A 16,762-nucleotide genomic window follows, 5' to 3' on the forward strand; every position below is an offset into this window, starting at 1 on the left:
CTACTGAAGGGTGTTGGTGGATTTTGGGTCAGGCTCGTGACGTTAAACAAGCGCTACCTGGGAGGCAACCCAGTTGATTGAATATTTTTGTTGATTTGTTTTAGTTAGGGTTTGCATAAGCATTTTGAACATTGAATTGCAGGGAGCCAGTGAGGGGCATGTCTAGGAGGCACGTAGGTTAAGAAAAGAAGGAGAAGAACACATCACGAAAGTGCCGCTAAGCGGTACTTTACCGCTGAGCGGTACTCTCGCAGATTGGGTTTTAGTTCCCCTTAGCGGGACCCGAGCCCATTAGGGTATTTTTAAACCCTAAGCTGTGTATTCTTTCACACTTTCAGATTTTTCTTTGCACAAACACTCCCACATACCTTCTCCAAGGTTTTCCACATCTTTTCACTCTTCCCTCTTAAGAAAATTTCTCTTCCACTCACTTTTTCACTAGTGTGCCATCAAAGTTTGGGGTTGGAAGAGAGCATTCTAGCTTGGAAGCATTCTCATTGCATCTAGTATCTCCACCCAAGTAAGTAAAATGCATTTTGTTCATTCTAGGGTTTTGATTTTGAATATGATGGTCAAAGCATGAAGATTTAGGGGTTTTGATTTCTTGGCATGATTTGATGATATATTTGATGTTTGAACCGATTAAACTGCATGATTATGAACTGGAAAACTGAAAATTGCATTTGGGTGGAGTTAGGAAAGCTTTAAAATAGGTTTTTCAAAAATCTGCAGAGTTACCGCTGAGGGGTAAACTGCCGCTGAGCGGCACTCTGCCAGATTTGATTTTTCTGGTTTTGTGTGATCTGGAATGTGGTACTGGTGGCGCTGAGGGGGAATTCTGGCCCTCAGCGGTGGTTTAGCTTCGAAAGGAGTTGTGTTCTGTGTTATACTAATGATTAACATCATGTTCTGTGGTTTTGTTTGTGTTTTGAATGTAGGAATGGCATCCTCATCAGGAAAAAGATTGAAAACCATGGCAACCAAGAGAAAGGAAAAGGAACCAGAGCAACCCCAATCTAGCAGGTTCCTCTCTAGGAAACATGAGAAGCACTTTAAAGTGGTTCAGGACAGGAGACTTCTGATGGAGAGAAAGGTTGGAATGATACCTAACCTTGCTCCTCAATTTGGAGAGCAAGTTTTAGGGAATGACTGGGGAAAGCTAGCCACTTATCCTGCACCTGCCAACATAGCTGTGGTTAAGGAATTTTACACCAATGCAAAGAAGATTGGTGATTATCCAACTGAGAATTATTTGGGCTATGTCAGAGGCCATGCTATCAGGTATGATCCTGATTCAATTAATAACTTTCTGGACACTGTATGGGCTGGTGAGCAGTGCCAGTTTGCTCTTTGCATGGAGGAAGGTGCTGATTATGAGGATGTGGAGAGAGTATTGTGTATACCTGGAGGACACTTCCAAAGGAATAGATCTGGCTCAGTGGTTAACATTAGGAGGACAGATTTGACTCCTCTTGCAAAGTATTGGATGGCGTTTTCTCATGCCAACATTCAGCCATGTTCACATGTGTCAGATATTACTCTCAGCAGGGCATTCTTCATCTACTGTGCTATCAGAAACTTGAATGTTAATATTGGGCAGGTGATAGCTGATGAGATTAGTGTGTGCGCCAATACTTCAAACAACAAAGCACCACTAGGACATCCTTCTTTGATCACGCACCTTTGCAAGATAGCTGGGGTGGACACTTCTGCTCCACCTTTTGAGAGGCCAAGAAAAGCTATTGATGAGGCCTACTATAGACAGTACTGTGGAGGTGATGATGCAGCTCAGCCAGTTCCACCACGCCGTGCTCGTAGAGAGAGAGGGCCAGCACAGAGCCATACATCTGCTGAGACACATGAAGCAGAGCCATTCCAGATGAGGGACATGTATATGTCTCTTATAGGGGCTCAGTTGCAGTCCATTCACAGAGGGCAGGTGGCCACTGCTGAGATGATTGTGGGGATGTATGATACACCTCCAGCCCACAGGTGGACTATGGATGAATTTCATAATGTGGTAGCATGGCCAGAGGAACCAGTGCATGGAGGAGGAGCTGAAGCAGCTGAAGCTTCAGCTAGAGATATGGAAGAAGATGAAGCTGATGAGGATGATGCATTTGAAGATGATGAAGATGAGGAGGAAGAGGAAGATACAGAGGACAGCTCAGATTGATGAGGAGCTGAGATAGCATTTACTGATAAATGCTATCGTATGATTATGCTTTTGTGGTTTAAGTTTTCTGAACTTATTTGTTTTTGTTTTTAGATTAGGGTTTGATGTACTCTATTTGAAACCTGGTTTCTTGTGATGGTTTGCTATTAACTATGATTGTGTGATAAGTAATGCTGAATGATGCTTATGATGGATTGATGTTGAGATGATGTGCACATTAAAATGCTTATATAGGTGATTCACAAGCTTTGTGAACAAATGCATGATATCATGATTGTGATTGTGAAATTAAGCAGGATGTGTATGTCAAATGTGAATGAGCTTATATGTGAGATTTTGAGCTCCAGAGTTGTTATTGTTGAATGCTATTACTTTGAAAGCATGAATGGTTTTGCCCAGGTTTTCTATGATTGAATCAATTGCTTGTTTTGCATCACATGATCAAGGCCATTTGTTGAAAACCTTTTTATTGGCCAAATTCATAAAATTAGCCCACTAAAAGAGAACACTGTGTGTTCTATCCTTTGAACCCTTAGCCTTGAATATACACTGAAAACCCTTGATTGAAAATCTTTACCTTGAGTTAAGTAGAAGATCTTGTGTGGTATTGTTAAATGTTCAAGTTTGGGGTTGTTGGGAAAACATGAAAAGCATTGAGCTAAGAGCTAAAAAGTAAGAATATGCAAAGAAAAAGAAAAGAAAAGAAAAAGAAGCAAAGCTCAATGCAAAGGCAAAAGAAAGTTGGGAAAGAATAAGATGATTGTGTTGTATGATTCTCTTAACTCAAGGATTTTGTGATCCAGAAAAACCAATTTTCTTGTTAGCTCAGCCACATTATAAGCCATTAAAAAGTCCTTGTGATGATGCATGCTAGTGAATGTTTTTTATTGTGGTAAAATGAAAGGCAAAGTTGATTCATGTGACATTGTGATAGTAGAGTGAATGAGTGATCATCTCTTATACACTTGAGTGTGAGTGAAACACTTGACTTAGTGAGGAAATATCACATGAACACATGAACATCCATGCTTAATTGATTGATCATTCATGAAAATAGCATTTGTTGGAATTTAAATGACTTTGTGAACACTAAAACATGTGCACATCTTGATTAAACTCTTGGTCATAAGTTTGAGTGAAGTTGTTACTTATCTTGAAAAAGAGGATTTTTGAATGAGTAAATCATCATATGAATTGGTTGAAGATTGAGTTACATCTTATTTGCTTGAGGACAAACAAAGTTTTAAGTTTGGGGTTGTGATAACAGTTGAAAAACTGTTATTTTCATGATTAAAATTGACACTAAAAGCAACCTTTACACTTAGAAACTAGCTTGAAATCATGCTTTTCTTCATGTTTTTAGAAATAAGAGAGCTGGACAGGTTTATGCTTCATTTCAATGTTTTTGTGCAGGTTTTAAGGTGAATTTGGTAAAAGAAGTGAAGAAGGAGAGAGATGAAATCAGAAAAGACAACAAAAAGTGCAAAAAGGAGAAGCCGAAGTCACCGCTCAGCGGCAGTTTACCGCTGAGCGGCACTCAGGAGCTTGCGGGAGGTCCGCTGAGGGGCAAAATGGCCGCTGAGGGGAGCAAACAAGTCACGCACTCACCGCTGAGCAGTATTTTACCGCTGAGCGGCACTTTAATGGGCTTGGACTTGACTTTTTGTAATTTACGAATGATATATAAACTTTAGGGTTTCCTAGGGTTAGGCATCTTTGGCAGAAACGAAGCAAACACTCTCTCTTCCACCCCTTGGGGTAGATTGGGAGATGGTGACAGCTCTCCTCTTCTCTTTCACGGGTTTTTCTATCTCTTTCATTCTTTCATTATTGTTCATCTAGGTTCACCATGAATATGGTGAACTAAACCTTGTATGTTTGTTGGGGAATCAATGTAATCTTGTGAAGCTCTCATATATGGAATCTGTTTTTACATCTTTTAATTAAGACTTATGCTTTCTTTTCATCATTAGTTAGGGTTTTTCCTCTTTGCTTAATGCTTGCATTGTTTAACTCATTCGATGCATGATTATTGGTTTTGTCGATACGGGCACGTACGGGGAAGTCTAGATCCGGGGAATTTCTCCCAATTTTATATTGGTTGTCGTTAAGCTCCTGCACTTATGAACTGATCATTAGGAATGCTAGGAATTGTATGAACTCGTGATTAGGGAGAAGCCTTCTGGAAAGGTACATTAGAGAGTGGCATTAACAATGATGATTTGACTGTTGAATTCCTAAAAATATATGAGAGTGGATAAGATGAAATTGACCCCCAACAACATATTCATATCTATATTTCATTGAAAGTGTTTATCTTTTGCTTTTTGCCATTGATCAAAATTCATGCATACATGTTTATTTTCTGTCTTGCATATTAAACTCCAAATATTTCGTTTGTAAGTCTTAGTTAATCAAGAAACCACATAACTAAACTAGGCCGTGAGTCCTTTGGGAAGAACGATACTTGGTCTTACCAAGTTTATTACTTGAACGATTCGGTCATACTTGTCGATTGAAAACAAGTTTGTGACATCATAATTTGGTGTTCATAAATTTGTCCATCAGCTGTCATAACAGAAATCTACTCCTCATCCATCTCTACTCCTACCACTAAGATTTTGTGTCCCAAATATCGAATTTGTTTTCTCCCGAATTCACATTTTTTTCTATTAGCAAATAGTTTCTGCTGCATTAGCACCTCCAAAACTTGTTGTAAATGTTGCATATGTTCATCCCAAGACTTACTATATATCAATATATCATCAAAAAATACCAACACGCACCTCCTCAAGAACGACCTTAGGACAATATTCATCATGTCTTAGAACGTGGTAGGGGCATTTGTTAGCCCAAAAGGCATCACAAGGAATTCATAGTGCCCTTGGTAAGTTCTGAAAGCTGTCTTTGGAATGTCTTCGGTTTCATCATGATTTGATGATATCCAGCCTTTAAATCAACCTTGGAAAAGTAGGTTGACCCTTGTAACTCATCCAACAATTCTTCTATAACATGGATTGGGGATTTATCTGCCACGATGACCCTATTAAGTGCCCTGTAGTCCACACAAAAATCTACAGCTCCCATCTTTTTTTTTCACTAATATTATTGGACTTGAGTATGGGCTATTGTTGGGACGAATAATGCCCAGACTCAGCATTTCCTCAACTTGTCTTTTTATCTCCGTTTTCATAAGATGTGGGCAACGGTATGGCCTAACACTTCTGGGTTCGGTACCTTCCTTTAGGGGTATTCGGTGGTCTACTTTCCTCTCAAGTGGCAACCCCTAAGGTTCTTGAAACACCCCTTCAAAATCTGTCAGAATTTGTTTCAACCCTACTTCCTGCACCAGTGCCCATCCCTCTGCTTCCCAATTTGCCTCAACTGCTTCTGTTTGGCTTAAGCTCCATACTAGAGTCATAGCTTCTATCTCTTTTTCTTTTAGGAGAACTTCTGGAGTCACCATTCTTCATGTCAAAGTGGGGTCGCCTTTTATCTCTACTTCCTTCCCTTCTTGTTCCACCTTCATCATGAGTTGTCCCCAGTCTACTTTAATCTATCCAAGGGAAGCCAACCAAGTGACCCCAATATCACATCCACACCGCCTAACTCAAAGAGATACAACGTATCTTTGACTTCCAAACCGTCTAACTTCACGAAAATTCCTGTATAATACCCCCTGGTCACTTTCTTTTGCACATCCCCTAAGCACACTTTATAAGGGAGTGTGTCGGTGCTTTCCAACCCCAACTCTTTCACCAATCTGGTGGATATAAAGTTGTGACTCGCTCCGTTGTCAGTCAATACCAAAACCTTTCTCCCTTGCACCCACCCTTGCAATTTCATAGTATTGGACTGCATCAACCCTCCTGTAGAGAAAACAGAAAGTTCCATGGTGGTTTGCTCCATGTCGATAGTTTCTTCAGTCCCATCTTCTTCGTCTTCTTCCACTAATATCATCACCCTCAGGCTCCTCTCCGCACACCTATGGCCAGGGTTGTAAGGGCCTCCATAGTGGAAATAGTGCCCTTCTTCACGCCTCTTAATATACTCAGGGTAAGGCAGTGTCCTTACTCCCCCTTCCTTAGGCATTCCCTCCTCCACTACTGCCAGCCCTGGAGTTCGCATTACTGGAAACACCCTCTTTCTTCACCTCTTGCCCTTCGCCAGTGTTCACAGACCCCTCCGACGAACATCGGTAGGTTTTCGTTCTCACGACGGTCCCTAAACTCGAGGAATATCTTCCCAATGTCGCCCCTCCTTTTCCTCCTGTTCCGCCACTTCCTTGTGATACAAATCCAGCCTGTTCGATGTCTCGAGCTCGCTCCATCGTCGTCAATAGATCGCGTGGGTCGTGCGGTCTCACCTTATTTTGCAGTCCCTCCTACAACCCAATGAAAAAATACCCCAATAATTTCTCCTCACTCACTCCCGTTGCCTACCCCACCAGGAATTCGAACTCTTGGATGTACTCGTCGACACTCCCCTTCTGTCGCACGATGTCCAATTTCTCATACACCGTTCCGCTATTCAGTCCATCGAGAGCGTCGGTAAACATTGTCCAAGTTGGATGCCTAGTCTTCTTCAGCCAGAAGCAGAACCAGTAACTAACGCCTCCCTCCATACAGATATATACCAGTTTCATCTTCTCCGTCACATTCTGGAGATCGAAGAATTTATCGGCCTTCGCGATCCAGCTCATGCGATTCGTTCCTTCGAATGTAGGTAGTTCAACGTGCTTCATCCAACTACATTGCAACCTCAAAGGTTATAGCTACCATTGTGAACTAAAAAAAACCATTATCCTTTATGCAAATTTCAAAGTCACAAGCATCGAAAGGATAAACAAAGGAAGATACTATCATTAATATTTATCAAAAGAATTTTGGTGTGTTTTATGTGTCAAATTCAGAAATATACCAAATGAGAAAACAAGAAAATTGGCGAAAGAAATGGGGAAGGTTCAAATGTCAACATGAAAACCCCCACTTGGCTTGCATTATGCCATATTTTAACCTACAATGACACATGGAATTTTAATATGGGATATATCATTTCAAGATGGGCCTTCCTTGCATGTTTCATCCAAATTTCAGTGCCTCTCTCATTTCTCACAGGAAATTCTAAGAAATTTTCACACGTAAACAACATAACTTGAATCTGCAATTTTTATCTGCATTATTACTTTATCTGAGCTGATGAAGCGGCTTTCCAACCGTGTGAAAACCTTTTCTCTTCAAATGCATCTGACGTCGTTTAAGTTCGACCAAGCCAAACCCTGTGATTTCCTGCTCCGCGATTGCCACCTCGGAGCTTGTCGTTCCGTCCAAGCTCGAGCAACTTGCGGCGGAGTTTCGGTCGCTGCGGGAGCCGCGAGACATTAGGGTTGGGGGAGAGTCAGAGTGGAGAAAATGCAAAACGTGCGGCGAAGTGAAAATTAGGGTTAGGGAACGAGTGACAGAGTGGAGAAGATACAAAAGGCAAAGGAAAGTCGATGCGAAGGAGAAGTTAAGGTGAAAGAACGAGAGACAAAATGAAGAAGATGAAAAGGCAAATGGAAGGTGTGGTGAAGGAAAAGTTGGGGTGGGAGAATGAGAGGCAGAGAAGAGAAAATGCAAAGGTGAAGACGAAGTGAAGAGAAAATTAAGAAATTATTTACACACTTACATATAGTTCGACTGAAACCGCCAAAAAGTTTTAAAAAACACATAGTTGTAATTTCTATTAAAACCGCAGAAAAAAAGAACTCTATTATATTATATATTTTTGTAGTGCAAGAACAAAAGAATTTGCATAGTTTAGTCAAAATGACTTATATTCATGACTATGATATTTCATGATAAGTATTTATAAAATATAGCAAATATACATCGAATAAACCCTTCAAGTATACATCGAATAAGTTTACAATTATAATATTTCACCTCTTTCCAATTTTTGGAAAGGTATATCAGGTTGGAAAGGTATATATCAGGTCCAGAAAGTGCTTGTGTTTTGTGTATTTTTGTGTTTTTGCCTTTCTTTGCAGGACTAATGTTGTTGGAAACACGAGAAGGTTAATTGGGACTCAAAATCATTCTTTTTTTTTTCTTGAAATGTTGTGAAAATAGTGAGCATTTCAATATTAATATGGCAATAAGTTGAACAAGGAAGTATTGAGTATTTCTAAGTCGCTTTTGTAGTAAGGACAAAGCATTCCTCTAAATGATCTTGTAGTATTTCTAAGTTTTTGTTTTTTGTTTTTATTATATATGTATATGGGTTGAAATTACATAATAATTTCATGTTAGTAAATAAAATATTTTTATATAATTATATTTATGATCATAAATTAAAAAATAAAAATAATTATATAAAAATTTATTAAAACAATATTATATATTATAAAAATAAACAACAAATAAAAATATTCAAAAAAATAAAAATATCATACATGTGTACATTAATAACAATTAAATTTAAAGATAAAAAATAATTATTTATTATATTAATTAAATTACACAGTATTTTATAAATGAAAATTTATTGATATCTAAAATAATTCTAATTATTAATAAAAAACTATAATTAATTTGTAAATTAAAGTTTTAAAAACATTTAACTACTGACTATTATTATTATTATTCTAAATTAGTCTTTATTTTTAAATTAAAGAACTTAACATATTTAAAAGATGAAACACAATAAAACAAATTACTTTTTCCAATTGATTTGTTTTTTCCAATTGATTTGTTTTGGGAAACATAGTTTGACTTTGTACGTAATTAATTAACGAAAGTAGGAGTTTGAGATAAGCTAAGCGATCATCATCGAATTAAATAACGAAAGTTAGACTTTCATAGGTTTGACTTAAATAAAATAATAACTGTAGTTAGTTAAAGGTTTAATACCTTTTTTGGTCCCTCGAAAGAAGGCAAATGTCCAATTGCGTCCTACGTTTTTTAAAAAGTTCAATGTGGTCCCAACTTGTGAAAAAAGAGTGCAATTAAATCCTTTTTGGTAACGGCGTTAATTTTTTAACGGGCCAGCTAACAGGGTGTACTAAAGTTTGCAACGTGTGTGGGAAAGGTTAATACGTGGCTGTGTGAGGTTACCACGTGGCTGTATGAGGTTACCACGTGGCTGTGTGAGGGTAAACGTGTGTAACTTAGTGGTGGCGCACGTGCAGCAGAGGCAAAACCCTCCCTGGGTTGTCGTTCTCAAATGCGGAGAAGAGGGAAACGGATTGCCCCCTTTTGCGAACAAAGAAGAGAAAGAGATGGGAGAGTTTGGCGCTTTACGCCGCAACTCGGGACGGCCATCGTCGGCGTCGGCAGCGGCGGCAAGGACGCAAGATGGGAGACGCTCTCCTGCCCGGAGATGGACGAGGAGGAAAAGGGGATCTGAGGCTGTGGCCAGCGACAGTGGTTCTGGTGGCGCCTGAGGTCGTTGTCGACGCCGAGACCGGTAGGGGTGGTAGCGCGGTGGCTGGTTCGAAGAAGTAGTGGCGCGGTGGCCGTCTGGGCGGAGGTGAACGCCTCTGGTTTTCCTCGCTTAGAGGGGAAGAGACCCTGGGTCTCATTTAAGTGAAGTGGCACAGAGAATGGGAGAACCCCTAAGGGTTTCCTGAGCTGCTGAAGAACGAAAAGGCCTTGGGCCTATTTCTGACCCAGCTTTCAAAAAAAAAAAAAAGAAAAACAAACATTGCAATGTAAGAACATTCACTACCAAAAAGAAGGGCATTACCGAAGGCCGAAAGCCCTCGGAAAATGCCAAAAGCCCTCGGAAATGCCATTTACAGACGGCTTATCGACGGCCAATGAGCCCTCGGTAAATCACTTGTCGCTAACAATTACCGAGGGCTTCTGCCCTTCGGTAATTACCGAAGGCCAAAAGCCTTCGGTAGTTACCGAAGGGCAGAAGCCCTCGGTAAGTTCCGAAGGGCAAAAGCCTTCGGTAATTTCCGAAGGGCGGAAGCCTTCGGTAATTTCCGAAGGGCAAAAGCCTTCGGTAATTGCCTAACGTGGGTATTTACCGAAGGGCAAAAGCCTTCGGTAAGTTGGAGGAAAATGAAAGGGACAATTGTATTTCTAGCGAAACCAATAACATATACAGACCTGCATAAGAGTTTTCAATCACAAACAGACCTGGTAAACAGTTTTCAAGCACATACATACCTTCATAATGTGCATGTCAAAGATGCAATCATTGATCAATATTAACATAGAACATGCATTAATCTATAGAATATCCATTAATCCATAGAACATGTATTTATAGTTAAAACATAAAACAATCAATCTTGTAGTGGTATTCTAACATCCAAAGTCACCAAGTTCATCTAACATGGAAATGATCTAAAATCCAAATATTCTAATATCCAAATGTTTCTATAACAAGTAATAAGAAAATGAAACTAATATTGTACATAGTTATCATCAGAATGATCTTCATCATCCTGCTCCTCTATTGATGGCTGGACTGGTGTGGGTTGGACTGATGAGGGTTGGACTGATGTGGGCTGCTGAGGGGCGGCGAGTGAAGAGGAGGGTCGTGGCTGGGTCGGAGGGATATTTTGTACGTCCTGTGAAGTTTCAGGCAACACTCTCATGACCAGGGCCTTAAAGTTTGTAAACTCTGCTCTAAGATCAGTGATTTCCTGGTCACGCTGCTCCAGTGCTTGCAGTGAGGCGGAGAACGACCTCGTTAGGAGCAGTGGTGGAAGAAGAAGGCTGGTGCTTCAGAGTACCTCCTCTCGATGGTGTATAGTTTGCAGCAAGTTGTCCTGCACCGTACAGACGACCCTTTTTCTTGCCACCAACGATCTCGACCCAGCACTGTATCCTACGTATGTCATCTTCTGCATTACTAACATCATCCGGTGTAGGAGCTGACTCATGTTCGGATCTAACCTGTGAAAGTCTAGTAGAAAATTCTTCCTGTTGAAAAACATTAAAAGCAATGTTAGGGAATGATATAACATGAATGAAAAATTAGTAACTGTAATAGTGTTATTTGCTTACATAAGTCTGTGCAAAGACCTCATCAACATGGACTGTCCGTCCCAGAGCTTGTGCCTGTAACATAATTTACAATTAGAAGTGTACATATGAAATAGAAAATACATAACTTATATATGAAAGAAAAAGTTATGTAATGAAATTTTACCATACGAATGGCATGCTCATGAATGGTTATCGACCCACCAGTATGCAGGGTGCCACCCTTTTCAGATGCTCTGTTTCTCTGCGCCTTGGCACACTTATTGCGAAACTCTACTGTATTCCAATGAGCCAGCAAAGAGTTCAAAATTTGTTCGCCCAGCCAGTAAGGGCGCTCTCCTGCATTGCGGGCATCCCTAAACATCTCTGACAGCCGATGAGATGCTTTCATGTGGAAATTTCTGTGTATATGTGTTTCATGTTCACGTTTCCACTGCACCTTCATCTGTAACATTAAACAGAACAAACATTGATTAATGAACATAGTAAAATAAGAGGGACAATTAGTTTAATGGATCTTGTGCACCTGAAAGCGCTCCCAGAATGGCTTTCTGTCGTCATCAGGTATTGCTCCCCAAGTAGGCCATGGAGTTAAAAACTGTTGCTTAATTGAACGTGTGATGGCCTGGGAAGCAACCCTAGATGGAATAAACCTGCATAATAAAAGTCATTACAATTACAGTAAGGTATAAAGATCAAATTATATGAAGAGATTAAAATCTTACCCTTTACCATACGGCTCAATCCATGGTCGATCATGGAGGGGCGGGTCAAGACCTTCACCATCACCACTTGAATCTGGATCACCAGATGGTGTGACAGTCTCAGAAGGCGGTATAGAAGATGACGAAGGTATAGAAGTAGGGTCAGGGAGAGGAGTGGGGGTAGTAACCACAGGGGGAGGAGTGGGGGTTATAATCACAGGAGGAGGATGAGGGTCTGCTGCAGGGGTAGTAGAAGGGTGTGCTGCAGGAGTAGGAGAAGGGTGTACTGCATGGGTAAGAGGCTGTATTGTAGGGGTAGGAGGAGGGCCTACAGATGATGTACTGGGGGCAGCAATGGTAGGTAGTCTAGCAGGCACCCTAAGTACATACTTCGGTGCCTGCCGTTGCCTCTTTTTAGGCCTTGCTATCCCCTTTCCTTTATCAGGACGTTCTGAACCTTGTCCTGTCATTACTGCATTGAAATGGTTACAAATAAAGGAAAAAAAGAAATTAATAAGAAAGGATCAATGGTTTTTAAAGGCAATGTATAAATAATTGAATACAACTTTTAAGTTAGTATTTTAGATAAGTCTATTCAAATGATAGTTCAATTTGCTACAAGATGTCCAACATTCAATCGTCGTCATCATGATCTTCATCTTCATCTTCTTGTTCTTCATCATCGTCATTATCATCATCTTCTTCTTCTTCGTCGTCGTCATCATCATCATCATCATCATCATCTTCTTCTTCTTCTTCTTCTTCTTCTCTTCTTCTTCTTCTTCTTCTTCTTCTTCGTCTTCATGTTCTTCTTCTTCTTCTTCTTGTTCTTCATCACCTTGAATTGTTGCTTCTAAATCATCTCCATCACCATTAGGGTCGACCAATGCGGTTATACGTTCAACTTCAATAATCTCTTGTGGTTGTGACATTTGTTCAAGTTGGTAGGCAACATCTTCCTCAACCTCATTTGAGTCAATGCGACCTCTAGGCTTGGTTTGTATTGCTACGGCCCAACCACGCTTGTCAATATTGCGGAATGGTGGATATGGCACATAATAAACCTGTTTGACATTAGTTGGTAGAATGAAAGGATCAAACGGTTTATATCTTAATCTTTGGTTGAGTTCGACAATATGATAGCGTGGATCAACTCTAGTACCAGCTCTAGAAGGATCAAACCATTCACAATAAAAAAGTACTACTCTGTTTGGAGAAGTGGAGCTGTTGTACTCTAGCTCATATATTTTATGAATGATGCCGTAGAAATCATCATAACAACCCTCTGTTAGGCCCTTCACATACACACCACAATTTGATGTTTTCTTTCCTTTAGACCATTCATGTGTATGGAATTTGTAACCATTAGTGAAGTAAGTGTGTCATTCTTTGACACATCTCATTGGCCAATTCGAGAGATGTCTTAACTCTTGAACTGTGGGAGTTAATGCCTGATTAAAAACCTACAAAGACACTAAAAAAATTATAAAAGCAAGAGTCAAATTAACCGATTTCTAAACGTATGATAAACTACAGACCTGATTTCTAAACCATTGAGGAAAATCAGAGTGTATTCTAGCAGAAGTATTTCCTTCTGCGACTTGCTCAGCCACAAGAAATGAGCTGGTACAAATGAAATTCATTAGTGTATAAGAATTGTGTGGTTGGAAAGATAAGAGATGGATGATGACATACTCAAGGTACGGCTTAACTTCACTGCAATTGATTAAGACATGGACATGAGCAGAATTGAATTCAGCATTAGTTAACCAATGTGTGAATTCTTTCCCTGCGTGACGGCCTGATTTCGGAAAACTGATAATGCACCTTCACGTGGTTCAACTTCCATTGCATTTCATTTCTGACATGAGTGGGGATAACATGAAGTTTTTGAAATAATGTGAACAAAAATACGTTGTCTCTCTGTGTAAGTAAGCTGCACAAATTGAGCCTTCTACTCTAGCTTTATTTTTAACTGAACGTTTCGATGCTCCCATAAACCTTTCAAATGGATACATCCACCTGTACTGCACCGGTCCCCCAAGCCAAGCTTCATATGCTAGATGAATTGGAATATGCTCCATTGAATCAAAGAATGCAGGAGGGAATATTCTTTCCAATTTGCAGAGAATAATTGGGATATTTTCATCCATCTTTTTAAGGGAATTCTCCTTTAGTGTAGTGCAACACAAATCTTTAAAGAAGTTACTGATTTCTATCAGTGGATTTAACACGTGCATTGGCAAACAACTGAACGCAAGAGGGATGAAAGTCTCCATGAATACATGACAATCATGACTCTTCAACCCTTGAATAGTACCGTTCTAAACATTGGAACATCTGGACAAGTTCGAAGCATATCCATCTGGCATTCTAAGCTCCTTGATCCATCCACACACTATTCTTGCCTCGTCTTTTGACATGGTGTAATTTGCTTTTGGTTTAAAAAATCGGCCGTTACTCTGCGCCTTCAACTCTAAGTCTTTTCGTCCACAATACAAAGGTAAATCTTTTCTTGCTTTCTCATTATCTTTTGTCTTACCTATAACATTCATAACTGTGTTGAAGACATTGTCAAAGAAATTTTTTTCTGTGTGCATGACATCAAGGTTGTGTCTTAACAAGTTGTCTTTCCAATAGGGAAGTTCCCAGAATATGCTTCTTTTAGTCCAATTATGCCATTCTCCAAACCCTTCTATCCTATTCTGACCAGATTCAGTGACTTTTGGGTAGTCTTTCACTCTTCTCCAAACGTGTGATCCAGTCAACTTCGACGGGGGCAAATCCGTTTCAACTTGCCCTTTGCGAAATGCCTTTTTGTTTCTTCTAAACGGGTGATCAATGGGCAAGAACCGTCGATGGTAGTCAAACCAACTACTTTTCTGACCATAACTCAATTGGAATGACTTTGTATGTTCCATGCAATGTGGACAAGCTAATCGACCATGCGTGCTCCAACCAGATAACATGTCGTACGCTGGGAAGTCATTAATAGTCCACATCAAGGCTGCCCTCATAAGGAAATTTTGCTTCCTTGAAACGTCATACGTCCAAACACCATTCCATAACTTCTTCAAATCATCAATCAAAGGCTCCAAATAAACATCAATCAATGATTTGGGATTAGATGGACCTGGTATTATACACGATAAAACCATGTACGGCTTCGTCATACACATCTCAGGTGGTAGATTGTATGGGGTAACTATCACGGGCCATCATGAATATGGTGATGCCGAGGCCTGAATGTACGGGGTAAACCCATCAGAGCATAGACCAAGTCTGACGTTACGCGGTTCACTAGCAAACGCTGGATGTTTACGATTGAAGTGCTTCCAAGCTTCACCATCAGAAGGATGACGCAAAAATCCTTCAGTTTTGATACCATCATGCCATGTCATGTGTTATGATGTTTGCATTGAAGTGAACATTCTTTGTAATCTTGGAATTATAGGCAAGTAGAACATGGACTTTAAGGGAATGGGTTTTTTTTGCCTCCGGCCAGCATGCATCGTATGATATCGAGGTGAGCCACAAAACTTACATTCAACCAAACTAGCATCGTTTTTGCCACTTTCATTGTCGTAGAATAACATACATCCATTAACACAACAATCAATCTTCTTCACTTCCAATCCCAACTTTGAAACACATTTTTTGGCTTGGTAATAATTCTTCGGCATAAAATTGTTTGGTGGTGTCAAATCTAACATCAATTTTGTATAAAAGTCCACTGCTTCAATTGGCACGTTCTAATTAGATTTGCCAGTCATGAGTCTAATGCACACTGATAATTTTGACTCAGTTGAACCTTCAAATATAGGTAGACTTGCCTCTGTTAGTAAATTGTAAAACCTCTGAGTCGTTTCATTTGGGGGCTCTTCATAATGACTATCGTTTGCTTCTAGTTCAGCATGGCGACGAAGAGCATGGTCGACCATCTCTTGCATATCGGCAAATTGATCTATCTCAGATGTATGTACAATAGTATTCGAACCTGATGCAAGCCGCTTTTCAGCTGCAGTGGAGGTCGAAGGAATTTGTTCACCATGAAAAATCCAAACCGTGTAATTAGGCATGAACCCTTTTTGGTAAAGGTGAAGTTTGACGACTTCATCTTTCAAAATCCTTGTACATTCGCACTTGATGCATGGACATCGAATCCCTCCATCAACAGCGTAATATTGATATCGTCGGGCCGTCTGCACAAACTCTTCAACTCCGATGACAAAAGATTCCTTCAAACCTCTCCTTCCACTATAACATCGGTCGTACATCCATCCACAATGCGTGGTAAACTGGGCCATGTTTTGTGACAAGCCAAACAAATTAAAACTTAGCCAAAACAGCAACACTCCATGTGACATAAGTAATAAACCTATTACTACTTAAGTCAATCATGGAAGGCAATTTCAACACTATTGTCATAGGCATTCAATAAGGGCATCCAAAGAGAAGTCCTCAGTATTGAAATGCCTTTCACATCCTAAGTGGTTGTAAATAAATTTTGGGGGAATCAATATTCTAACATTACTAAAGTTCTCTTTTATAGAGTACTTTCATATATTTTGTCAATTGTAAGTGTTTAAGGTAGTGTTACCCTTCTCATTCTACTGAGAATGTTTTTAATACCATAGGACTTTAAATGACTAATTAACTTAATCAAGTTGTAGCCTAATAAATGAACATACAATATATAGGAACATACAATATATACATCAACATACAACATATAGATCAACATTCACTGATGGTCTAAATGCAGGTTTGCACTTGTAGTGTATTTTAGATACTACTTTTAGGTTCGAACTTGTCAAATTTTGAGTTTAAGCTACTACTTTTAGCTATATCTTTTACTGTGAGTTGTTAAATAGCTAGGTTGTACCATTCTTAACTTGTTA

At 39.7% G+C, this 16,762-nt stretch overlaps 1 pseudogene; it reads right to left on the bottom strand.

Moving 5' to 3' along the window:
- Positions 1-11,579: 11,579 nt before the first annotated feature.
- Positions 11,580-15,940, bottom strand: LOC148206221 (uncharacterized; annotated as a pseudogene).
- Between the last annotated feature and the right edge of the window lie 822 nt (positions 15,941-16,762).

The sequence above is a fragment of the Vigna umbellata genome, chromosome 1, assembly GCF_029865625.1.
Source record: "Vigna umbellata cultivar VRB3 chromosome 1, Vumbellata_1.0, whole genome shotgun sequence".
In the NCBI taxonomy this organism is placed as follows: Eukaryota; Viridiplantae; Streptophyta; class Magnoliopsida; order Fabales; family Fabaceae; genus Vigna; species Vigna umbellata.